The sequence below is a fragment of the Quercus lobata genome, chromosome 10 (assembly GCF_001633185.2).
Source record: "Quercus lobata isolate SW786 chromosome 10, ValleyOak3.0 Primary Assembly, whole genome shotgun sequence".
NCBI classification, from domain to species: domain Eukaryota; kingdom Viridiplantae; phylum Streptophyta; class Magnoliopsida; order Fagales; family Fagaceae; genus Quercus; species Quercus lobata.
Window position 1 is genome coordinate 26,310,982 of NC_044913.1, and position 10,646 is coordinate 26,321,627.

Below are 10,646 nucleotides of genomic sequence, written 5' to 3' on the forward strand. Positions count from 1 at the left end.
TATGATAGGATGTTAATTTCCACTAAGTTTGCGATCCGAGGACCCGGCATAACTCAGTTTCTGTTTAACAATTCAGTATGATATGACAGGATGCGGGACTCATAGAATGCATATTTGACGTAAGTTAAAAGAGAATATTTGAATTAAAACTTCTTTACTAATAATAATACCTTCTGAGATTATTTACATTCCAAGGATGGAGTACAGGTTTTTCGTCTAGATCCTCTAGATAATAAGCCCCTATTCCAGCTACAGAAGTAATTCGATACGGTCCCTCCCAATTGGGTCCCAGTTTTCCCCAGCTTGGATTCTTAGTGGCCCCCAGGACCTTTCTCAGCACCAGGTCGCCTATGGCTAACGGCCTCATCCTCACATTGCTATCGTAGCACTGCTTGAGTTTGTGCTGGTAGTAAGCTAGCCGAACCATCGCGCTTTCCCTCCGTTCTTCAATCAGGTCTAAACTTTTTTCCAACATCGCATCATTATTACTCGAAGAGAATGCACTGGTCTTTAATGTCGGGAATCCAGTTTCCAGCGGAATAACGGCCTCGGCTCCATAGGTCATGGAGAAAGGAGTTTCTCCCGTCGAACGCCGGGGCGTTGTCCGATACGTCCAAAGCACATGTGGGAGTTCCTCCACCCATCTTCCTTTCGCGTCGTCTAGTCTCTTCTTAAGCCCATGGACAATGACTTTGTTAACAGCTTCAGCCTGCCCATTGCCTTGCGGATAAGCTGGAGTGGAATATCTGTTTCTTATTCCCAGTTCTGAACAGTATTTCCTAAAGGCATTGCTATCGAACTGGAGCCCGTTGTCCGAAACAAGAGCTCGTGGGATTCCAAATCGCGTAACAATGTTCTTCCAGACAAACTTCTTCACATCTACGTCCCGGATGTTCGCCAAGGGTTCAGCCTCAACCCATTTGGTGAAGTAGTCTGTGCCGACCAGCAGGTACTTCTTGTTTTCTATAGCTTTAGGAAAAGGGCCGACAATATCTAGCCCCCATTGTGCAAAGGGCCAAGGACTTGAGAGAGGGTTAAGAACTCCTCCAGGTTGGTGGATATTCGGAGCATACCTTTGACACTGATCGCACTTCTTAACGTACTCCTGCGCTTCTTTCTGCATATTCGGCCACCAATAGCCTTGCGTTAGTGCTCGGCATGACAGGGATCTTCCTCCTGTGTGGCTTCCACAAATACCCTCATGCAACTCTTCCAGGATTAATTCTGCTGCCTCGGGAGACACGCAGAGCAAGTATGGCCCAGAGAAGGACCGTCTATATAGCTTTTTATCTTCGGATAACCAGTACCGAGGTGCTCTCCTTCGTATTTTCTCAGCTTCTACCTTATCTTCGGGCAGCACATCACTGTCGAGAAATTTTAATATGGGGTCAATCCAGCACGGCGTCAAACTAGCTTGACGAACTTGGCAAATCTCCTTTTCTGGTGAAGTGGGAGTATGCAAGTCTTCCACAATAATTACCCGTGGGAAATTTCGTGCTGAGGAGGTGGCAAGGGTCGCTAAGGAGTCTGCGTGGGTATTCTCGCCTCGTGGAATATGTAATACGTCGAACGACTCGAACTCTGTTCGCATATGCCTAACCCGGTTCAGATACCCTTGCATCCTCGGGTCTCTGGCCTCCAACTCTCCAGTCACCTGGCCAACGACCAGCTTCGAGTCCGAGAACAGTTTTACTGCCTTTCCACCCATTTTATGGACCATGCTCATTCCCATTATCAGAGCTTCGTACTCTGACTCATTGTTAGTAGCTGAGAACCCCAGCCTTAGCGACTTCTCAATGATGACCTCTTCGGGAGATATCAGGACCAATCCCAATCCAGCTCCCCGTTGGTTTGCAGCCCCATCCACATATACCTTCCATACCGGTCCTCCTGGCGCGGATATTATGCCAACCGATTTTTCATCCATGTGATCTTGATTCCTACTAACTTCCTCAGGGCACTCAGCGAATTCAGCTACCAAATCGGCGAGTACTTGACCCTTCACAGAAGTGCGGGGCATGTATTTGATGTCAAAAGCACCCAGAATCGTTCCCCACTTGGCAATTCTGCCGGTGTAGTCAGCACTTCTAAGTATGGATTTGAGAGGCAATTGGGTCAAAACAACTACAGTGTGAGCTTGAAAATAGTGTGGAAGTTTACGTGTCGCATGGACGACTGCCAGTATGGCCTTCTCTAACGACAGATATCTCACCTCCGCTTCATGGAGGGATTTACTTACATAATACACCGGCCTCTGGACGCCATTGTCTTCTCGCATCAAGACGAAACTGACTGCGTGTGGGGCTACCGCCAGATAGGCATACAACATCTCATCCACTTCAGGGCTAGACATGATCGGCGGTTTGGATAAATAATTTTTTAACTGTTGGAACGCCTCAACACACTCCTCGGTCCATTCGAATCCCTGCCACTTACGTAACAGACGGAAAAAAGGACGACACCTTTCGGCTGACCTGGAGATGAATCGGTTTAACGCAGCAGTCATCCCTGTCAACCTCTGCACTTCCTTTGGATTCCGGGGCGCTTGCAAACTGTTAATAGCCCTAATCTGATCTGGATTAACCTCAATTCCCCTATGGGTCACCATGTACCCCAAGAATTTTCCTGAACCTACACCAAAGGAGCACTTCGAAGCATTCAGGCGCAACCTGTGTTCTCTCAGTATCCCGAAGATGCTAGTGAGGTCCTCCACATGTTCAGTCACTACCTTGCTTTTCACCACCATGTCATCAATATAAACTTCAATACTTCTGCCCAGCTGTGGCTCGAACATTTTCGTCATCATGCGTTGGTAGGTAGATCCAGCATTTTTCAGACCGAAAGGCATCACCTTGTAATGGTAGTTCCCAACCGGGGTCACGAAAGCGGTCTTTTCTTGATCATCGGTGGCTAACGGTATTTGGTGATACCCTTGAAAGGCATCCAAGAAGCTCATCCTAGGGTGGCCCACGGTCGCATCCACCAGCTGGTCAATCTTTGGCATAGGAAATGGGTCTTTGGGGCATGCCTTATTAAGATCCGTGAAATCCACGCACACTCGCCACTTCCCCGTCTTCTTCTTTACTACCACCGTATTGGCCAGCCATTGGGGGTAAAAGACTTCCTTGATAGCCCCAGCCTGTTTGAGCTTGGCAACTTCACTTCGGACTGCCTCGGCATGCTCTTTCGATGGTCGCCGAGGAATTTGCCTTCTAGGGGGAACGGCAGGGTTTACATTGAGTCGATGACAAATAAAATTTGGGTCTACTCCTGGAGCCTCATACGGGTCCCATGCAAAGACGTCCACATTAGTTCGAAGGAACTCCAGCAAACTCGCTTTCTCTTCCAGAGGCAACTTGGCCCCAACCCGAAAGAATTTCTCTGGATCATCAGCAACGGTCACCTTCTCCAGATCTTCACACTCTACCCCATTGGTTGGTACGTCTAAACCTGATGCTGGGATCTTTAATTGCTATGACTCATTATCGGCTGTAGCCGAGGTTTCTGCCTCAGGCCGATGCAGTATAGCCGCTACCTGGCATTGCCGAGCAGCCGCTTGGTTCCCTACTATCTCCAGCACTTGGTCTCCGGACGGATACTTCACCTTCTGATGCAGGGTAGATGAAACCGCTTTAAGTGTGTGAAGCCAGGGTCTGCCCAGGATAGCCGTATACGGAGAAAAAACATCTACGACAATAAAATCCACCTCCACCACCTCCGTGCCTGACTGCACGGGCAACCTGATTAGTCCCATGGGAATGACTAACCTTCCCTCAAAACTGACCAGAGGGGAATTATAGGTTGTCAAGTCCTGCTGCTTCAAACCAAGCCCCTTGTACAAATCCGGATACATCACATCCGCTGCACTTCCCTGATCAACCATCACCCTTCGGACATCGTACCCACTGATCCTCAGCGTTACCACCAAGGCATCCTCATGGGGTTGTATGGTTCCCTCCAAATCTTCGTCTGAAAAACCCAAAACCAAGGAGACACGCTTCTTGGCTCTCTTCCATGCTTGAGAACGATCCTCAGCCGGGGATCGGGACACCGACAACACTCTGGTGGGGCAAGATCCAGTCCTCCCTGGGGCCGCAAAGATGACGTTGATTGTTCCCCGAGGGAGCCTTGATGAAGCATCCCCACGCACCTCGGAACCTGCTTGGCTCGCCCTTCCACTAGAGTGATGCAAGAGCTGCCTTAATTTTCCTTCCCGGACCAATTGCTCCAAATGGTCCCATAAATTTCTGCAGTTGTCTGTCGTGTGTCCATGGTCCTGATGGTAATGGCAATACAAACTCGGGTTGCGTTTTGTAGGCTCTCCTGCCATCCTGTTAGGCCATTTGAAAAATGGCTCATCCTTTATCTTCTCCAAAACCTGCTGAACAGGCTCCCGAAATACCGCATTAACGACCTGGGCATCTGCCGAGACCGACTGGCCAACAAAGTCCCGCCTTGGTCGGTTGTTATTATAACGATCCGACCTGAAATCCCTCCTCTCCTGAGGGATCATCTTAGCCTTTCCTTTCCCCTGAAGCTGATCCTCCTCTATCCTTTTGTACTTCTCTATTCTGTCCATCAGTTGGCGCACACTGGTAACAGGTTTACCCGTCAAGGATTTCCTCAAGTCGTGATCAGCTGGGAGGCCGGCTTTGAAAGTAGTTATGGCCACAGCGTCATTCTTCCCTCCTATTTCGTTGAACATCTCCCAGTACCTATCCGAATAACTCTTGAGAGTCTCGCCCTCTCGCATAGACAAGGTCAACAAGGACCCCAGCGGCAAAGGAGTCCTGCTGCATGTAATAAAACGAGCACCAAAAGCCTGGGTCAGTGCTTTGAAAGATCCAATAGAGTTGGCCCTTAAGCCATTGAACCACCTCATCGCCGTCGGACCCAAGCTCGACGGAAAAATCTTGCACATCAGGGCATCATCCCTGGAATGAATAGCCATCTTCTGGCTGTAATAGCTTACATGTTCCACCGGATCCGAATGGCCATCATACAGAGAGAACGTAGGTTGATTGAACCGCCGAGGATGGGTAGCATCATCTATGCTTCTTGTAAAGGGTGACCTGGAAATTTGACTCAAGGCTTTGTTCATGGCATCGTTTCCCACGCCCCTACTAGTTGGACTTTTACGCCTACGCCTATGGCGACGCTCCTCTTCGTAGGAGAAAGTCTCACTCTGCGGAGTTCTCGATCTCCGCCTGTAACTAGTTCCATCCGACTCCCCGGATGATAGTTCGGAGCGAGGTGGGGAACGCTCCCGTCGTGCATGACGTAACTCTCTCTTCAAGTCCGCAATTTCACGTTGCAGATCCCCATCATGCTTCACGTGGGAAACGTGACTCTTCCCGCGTGTACGGGTTCTCGTGGTGTGAGTAGTATGTATGCTCCCCTCCTGGACTTCCCTCCGTTCGGGATTTTTTCGAGGACCATCATGCTGAGAGCCCCTTGACTCCGCCTGATGCGGGCTGATATCACCCTGATGCAGCCCCGCTGCGGGGTGAGGCAGTTCCACTCCTTCCATCGAAAACGTTGTGTCGGAGGTTGTACAAGCTAACACAAGCTCTTCCCACAGACGGCGCCAATTGTAAGGACACGATTTGGTGACGAACCTAAACAGTATTGGGTTCGTACGTAAAAGGCCCAGACAATATGATTTGTAGAGCGTGGGTGTAAAGAGCTAGATTAACTGTGGTATCTACCTCCAAGATTTTCTCTCAAGCCCATACCATGTTTTCCTTCTCTTTTGTTGGTATAATCAACGTCTTTTCTTAAGTCCCTAGTGTTACTCTCTCTCCCTTTCTTCTTCCTTCTTTCTCTTCAGTTTTATGTGTGTTCCCCTTTTTTTCGATCCCCTTCTTCATGTTCCTCTTTTAGTTTATATACTCCCCTTCGCGATCCATCTTCACCGAACACGTGTAGATTGTGCCCGGGGGATTTCTTTCTGTCCCATCTGGCGCCTCCTGGAACTTCCTATGGGCAGCTGTAAGGCTGCTTCCCTACTGCTCAGGTATCACCTCCACATTAATGCGGCCAGAGAGTTGGTTGAGAGGTCATTAATGCGGAGGCAGCTATAGTTTCAGATATTTGTTGGCCTTATCTCTTTCATCTTTAGTCGGCTACTCTACCCCTTGAGATGACCTACTTCTGAGATCTGATCGTGGTGATACCACGTCCTGATCGTCTTCGGACGCGATCGTCCTCGGACGCATACTGCCGAGGAGCATGGCGTCCTCGGACGGGTGCACGACCTCGGATGGGCCACTGGCCCAACAATCCTCAACCAATTCTGAATCCTATGGGCCTATCAACCGAATGATCCCCACACTTTTGTTTTTCAGTTGTGGTGGATCCTAATTTATCATTTTATTGTATTTTGACCTATGAGAGACTGACACCTTGATTATTGTAAAAATATTGTAACAATTTATTGTATTTGTAGAACGAACAAATTTTCTCTTTAAACTAGTTTGAAAAGAAACTCTTCAAACTCTTTATATATATATATATATATATATATATATATATATATATTTAAATTGAGGGTTGTAAGGACGCGATTCGTGGCGGACCGTAACAGTGTCGGGTTCGCACGTGAAAAGGCCCCTAACAATATCATTTGTAGAGCGTGGGTTTGGAAGGCTAGGCCTGGTTGATAGGCGGTGGGTTTTCGCGGTGTTCGTGTGAGTTTAAGTTTCGCTACACCCCTGGAGTCTTTCTCCTGGAGGTGGGCTGGGAGGCTCTGGTTTCTGGCCATTTTTCCCAACCCCCTTTCAGGTTACTTCTTTTTCCTTTTATATTCGCCTGCGTTCGTTGTCCTTCGTCCACGTATAGGGTCAATCTTTCCAAAATTGATACTTGTCCCATCAGCCCATATTCAAAGTCGTTGGGGGTGGTTGTAAAAGTCAAGAACTGCGGCTCTGTCAGGTTCAGAGCATTAAATGGCAGTAACAGCAGCTTTCCCTGGATATTTTAGATCTTTTGTCCTGGTTTCGGTCCTATACCGTTTCTGCCCTCCTTTCAGGGGGGAACTTTGGGTCTGCCGAGGACTGAGCCGTCCTCGGCGATGTCCATAGGCTATTTGGTCGAGTTTGGGCCATAGCCCTCCTCGGCTTGGGCCTTCGGATTTTCCCCAGGTAGATGGGCCCGGCCCGTAAATCGTTTGGGCCCCACAATAGCCCCTCAAAACCCGGCTGTCCAACCTCTTGGTTGGAAAGGGGGGTTTTGGTGATGCCAAACCTCTTCCTACGGCCCAATCAATTTGGCCTTTTAATAATGTTGGCGGCTCTTCATCTGTCCAAGAAACGCGCCGGTCTATAAGGCAGCCTTTTGATTTCGCGCTTGATGCGTTCTTATCGTTTGGGTATCCCAAAACGTGCTTTTAATGACCACTATTTACGAGATTGCTTTAATTCGGCGGTTTTGTTTTGATGGGGTGGAAAAACGGAACCGGCATGTTCGCGTTGGCAGATTCCTTTGGATATCTGAACCTATTAAATGTCTCCCACTCCACCCTCAGTATAAGAAGGAAGGGCGGAGGTTATTGCTTTTGTAAAGAATCCCTTCTCATCTTTCTGAGATTTGAAATATTTAGCCTCCTCTAGGGTTCCTTTTATCCACTGGTTCACAAACTAAATCGTGATACACTTTAACGTAACAACGAGTGATGCAGGAGCCAAACCCCTCCCACAAACGCCATGTTCCAATAAAGCTCATTATGGCTCGATCGGGACAGGGATGGCGAAGACTCAAAATCAACCTCACCCTCCTTTCAGTCAAAATCCGAAGCAGGGATTCGTCACGTCAAACTTTCGACGTGGCTGAGTCGAGTACACCCAAGATCGTTACCATCCGGCTCCTCACGAGCGTACCTAATATGGCACCGGCGTGTTAGGAGTCAGGGCTGAGGCAGGGGCTAAGTGCTTCTGTTTCTCCCTCTTTTGCTCCCTGGTGCCCTCCCCCGCCCTCTCCTTATAGTCTTCCCAGCACCAGTTCCGACCTGGTGCTTTCTCTTCTCCCTCTTTTGCTCCTTTACTTTCTTTTCATTTCTTCTCTCCTCTTCTCCTCCTTCTTTACTCATGTCTTCCATCTTCTTTATTCATCCCCTCCATCTTCGTCATTGATTTCTTCCTTACTATTTCCTTCTTCTTCATTCATTCTCTTTTTTAAAGTGAGTCCCTCTCTGAGTATGAGCAGCAATGAGGCGGAGATTGGAGAAACTTTGAAGACGAGTTTAAAAGACGCTTGACAGTTTACTTTTCTGTACTACAGATGTAATGGTTGCTTAGGCAGTTCACATTTTGTATAGGCTCGTTTGAGCCCCTTTTTATATGTTGTAGCAATTTCTCATATTAATAAAGATTGTTGTCTACCTTATTTCGCATATTATGTTTTTACGTTTTCATAAATTTGCAAGCACTACTCGGCACAATGATATAGCATCTAAATCAATGACGACTAAAACCAAAAGACTTGATAAAAAAAAGACGTCGCCATAGCTTTAATAGAAATGCTTGGCCTAATAGGCCGATCAATGAAGAGTAATACTTACCCAATGTCAGCCGAGGTGAAAAACGAAGGCTTGATGTCATGTAAGGAATAACTATTTGAAGATATAGCACCCACCAAATGAGCGGCCTTCTTATATGACTAAGCACTGGGGCGTTCCACCCCCTTCCTTACACCTTTATTGGCCTTAACATTTTATGGCGTTTAAGCCGTGGATGAAGTGACCTGACATTTTTACCAAGTAACCTTTCTTATGAGATTCAAACCTTTTCTTATCCAAGTATTTGATTTTCCCATAGGCTTGAGTCCGAGGACCATACAAGGCCTTGGTTCTGTCCAATAACTTGTAATTTTTATAATTTTTCGTGCTTGGCTTCCCCATAGGCTTGAGTCCGAGGACCATACAAGGCCTTGGTTCTGCCCAAAAACTTGTTATTTTTATAATTTTTCGTACTTGGTTTCCCCATAGGCTTGAGTCCGAGGACCATACAAGGCCTTGGTTCTGTCCAATAACTTGTGATTTTTATAATTTTTCGTACTTGGTTTCCCCATAGGCTTGAGTCCGAGGACCATACAAGGCCTTGGTTCTGTCCCTAGGCCCATATGCTGAACGGGCCTGGGCCGCGAATTTACTGGGCCCACAAATTAAGAGGCGTTTCCATAACCTTTGATCACGCGGTACCTTTTGGCGTCCCAGTGTTCGAGGCGCACCTTCTCGAGACTCCTTTAACCTCAGGGTTGCAGACGACGTTGGAAGTCGAGCCAGAGACGTTTTGTCTGTAGCGTTCCTTGGGACGCTGCGCGAATTAAATGCCACCACCTTATCTTTTAACATAAATAGGAGAGAAAGTCGCTCTATCCACACACAAATCCTTCAGATTCCTCCCTTAGTTCATCATGCTTGAGGCAGGGCTTGGGAAAAAGGAGCTCCCTCCGCCACAAATGCGTCATGTCCCCCCGAGACTCAGAGTGAGGAGGTACGGGCCAAGGAGGTGCAAGTTCAAGGGAGCATTCCATTCCGTCATAGGGGAGAGGGTCTTTTTCCCTCTTTTAGTCAAAATCCGAAGCAGGTTCTGGTCATGCCAGTTTTTCGGTATGTCCAAAGAAGGAATTTCCACCATCAGCACTGTCTGCCTTGTAGCAGGCAAATTTTTGTGGGGGCTTCCCAACCTCAAGCTCCTAGCACCTTTTCTGTAGATGGTGTTAGCCTGAGGTCAGGTTCTTTGGCTGCCTGAGTTATGGGCATGCAGAAGTGTCGAGGAATAGTTTCCTTAGACAATAACTTGGCGCAGTAGCCAACCTCTCCTCTGAGCTGTCCCCACGGCCTTCTCTCCACTCGCTTGTATTTTCCTTTACTTATGTAGTCAGCTTTAGTGTAAGCTTGTTTCAGCTTTTCATTGTACACTGTACTGTTCCTTTGTCTTAATAAAATATGTGTCTATTTCTCCATACATATCTTTCTTCTCCGTAACAACTACTTTATGCATGAATATTAAATGCAAGCTTGCCCTTAAGGATATTCCAGGCAGAAAAAATGCTTTAACACAGGTTCCTAATAATTTAAACTCACAAATATTATCAAGTATAACAATGGTAACTTTCAATAAATTAAATTCTTGGAACTAACCGGGATAAGCGCTGAGTACTACGCGATGCATGCTAGACCAATGTCCGAGAACGATAATCTCTAAATAATTCGTCTGAAAGGGTAGCTAAGTAGCGAGGGACTTTGGTTGTGCTTTTGGGGTAATATGTTGCGCCGTATCGCATCAACCCCTTTGATACTAGGGATCCGAGGGTGGACCGAGGAATCCGCGCAATCAAGGTATTAACCCGTCTGCTAACGCGGAGTTCTCTTCGGAGGGGTTTCGAGGTTTACGGGCCATAGTTTTTTCTTTAAATAGTTGGTTCCTCATCCAAGTAGTTGGTTTCCCCACAGGCTTGAGTCCGAGGACTTTGCAATGCCTTGGTTCTGTCCAAAACCTAGTTTTCATTACATCCAGGTAGTTGGTTTCCCTAGAGGCTTGGGTCCGAGGACCATGCAATGCCTTGGTTCTGCCCAAAACCTAGTTTTCCACATCCAGGTAGTTGGTTTCCCCAGAGGCTTGGGTCCGAGGACCATGCAATGCCTT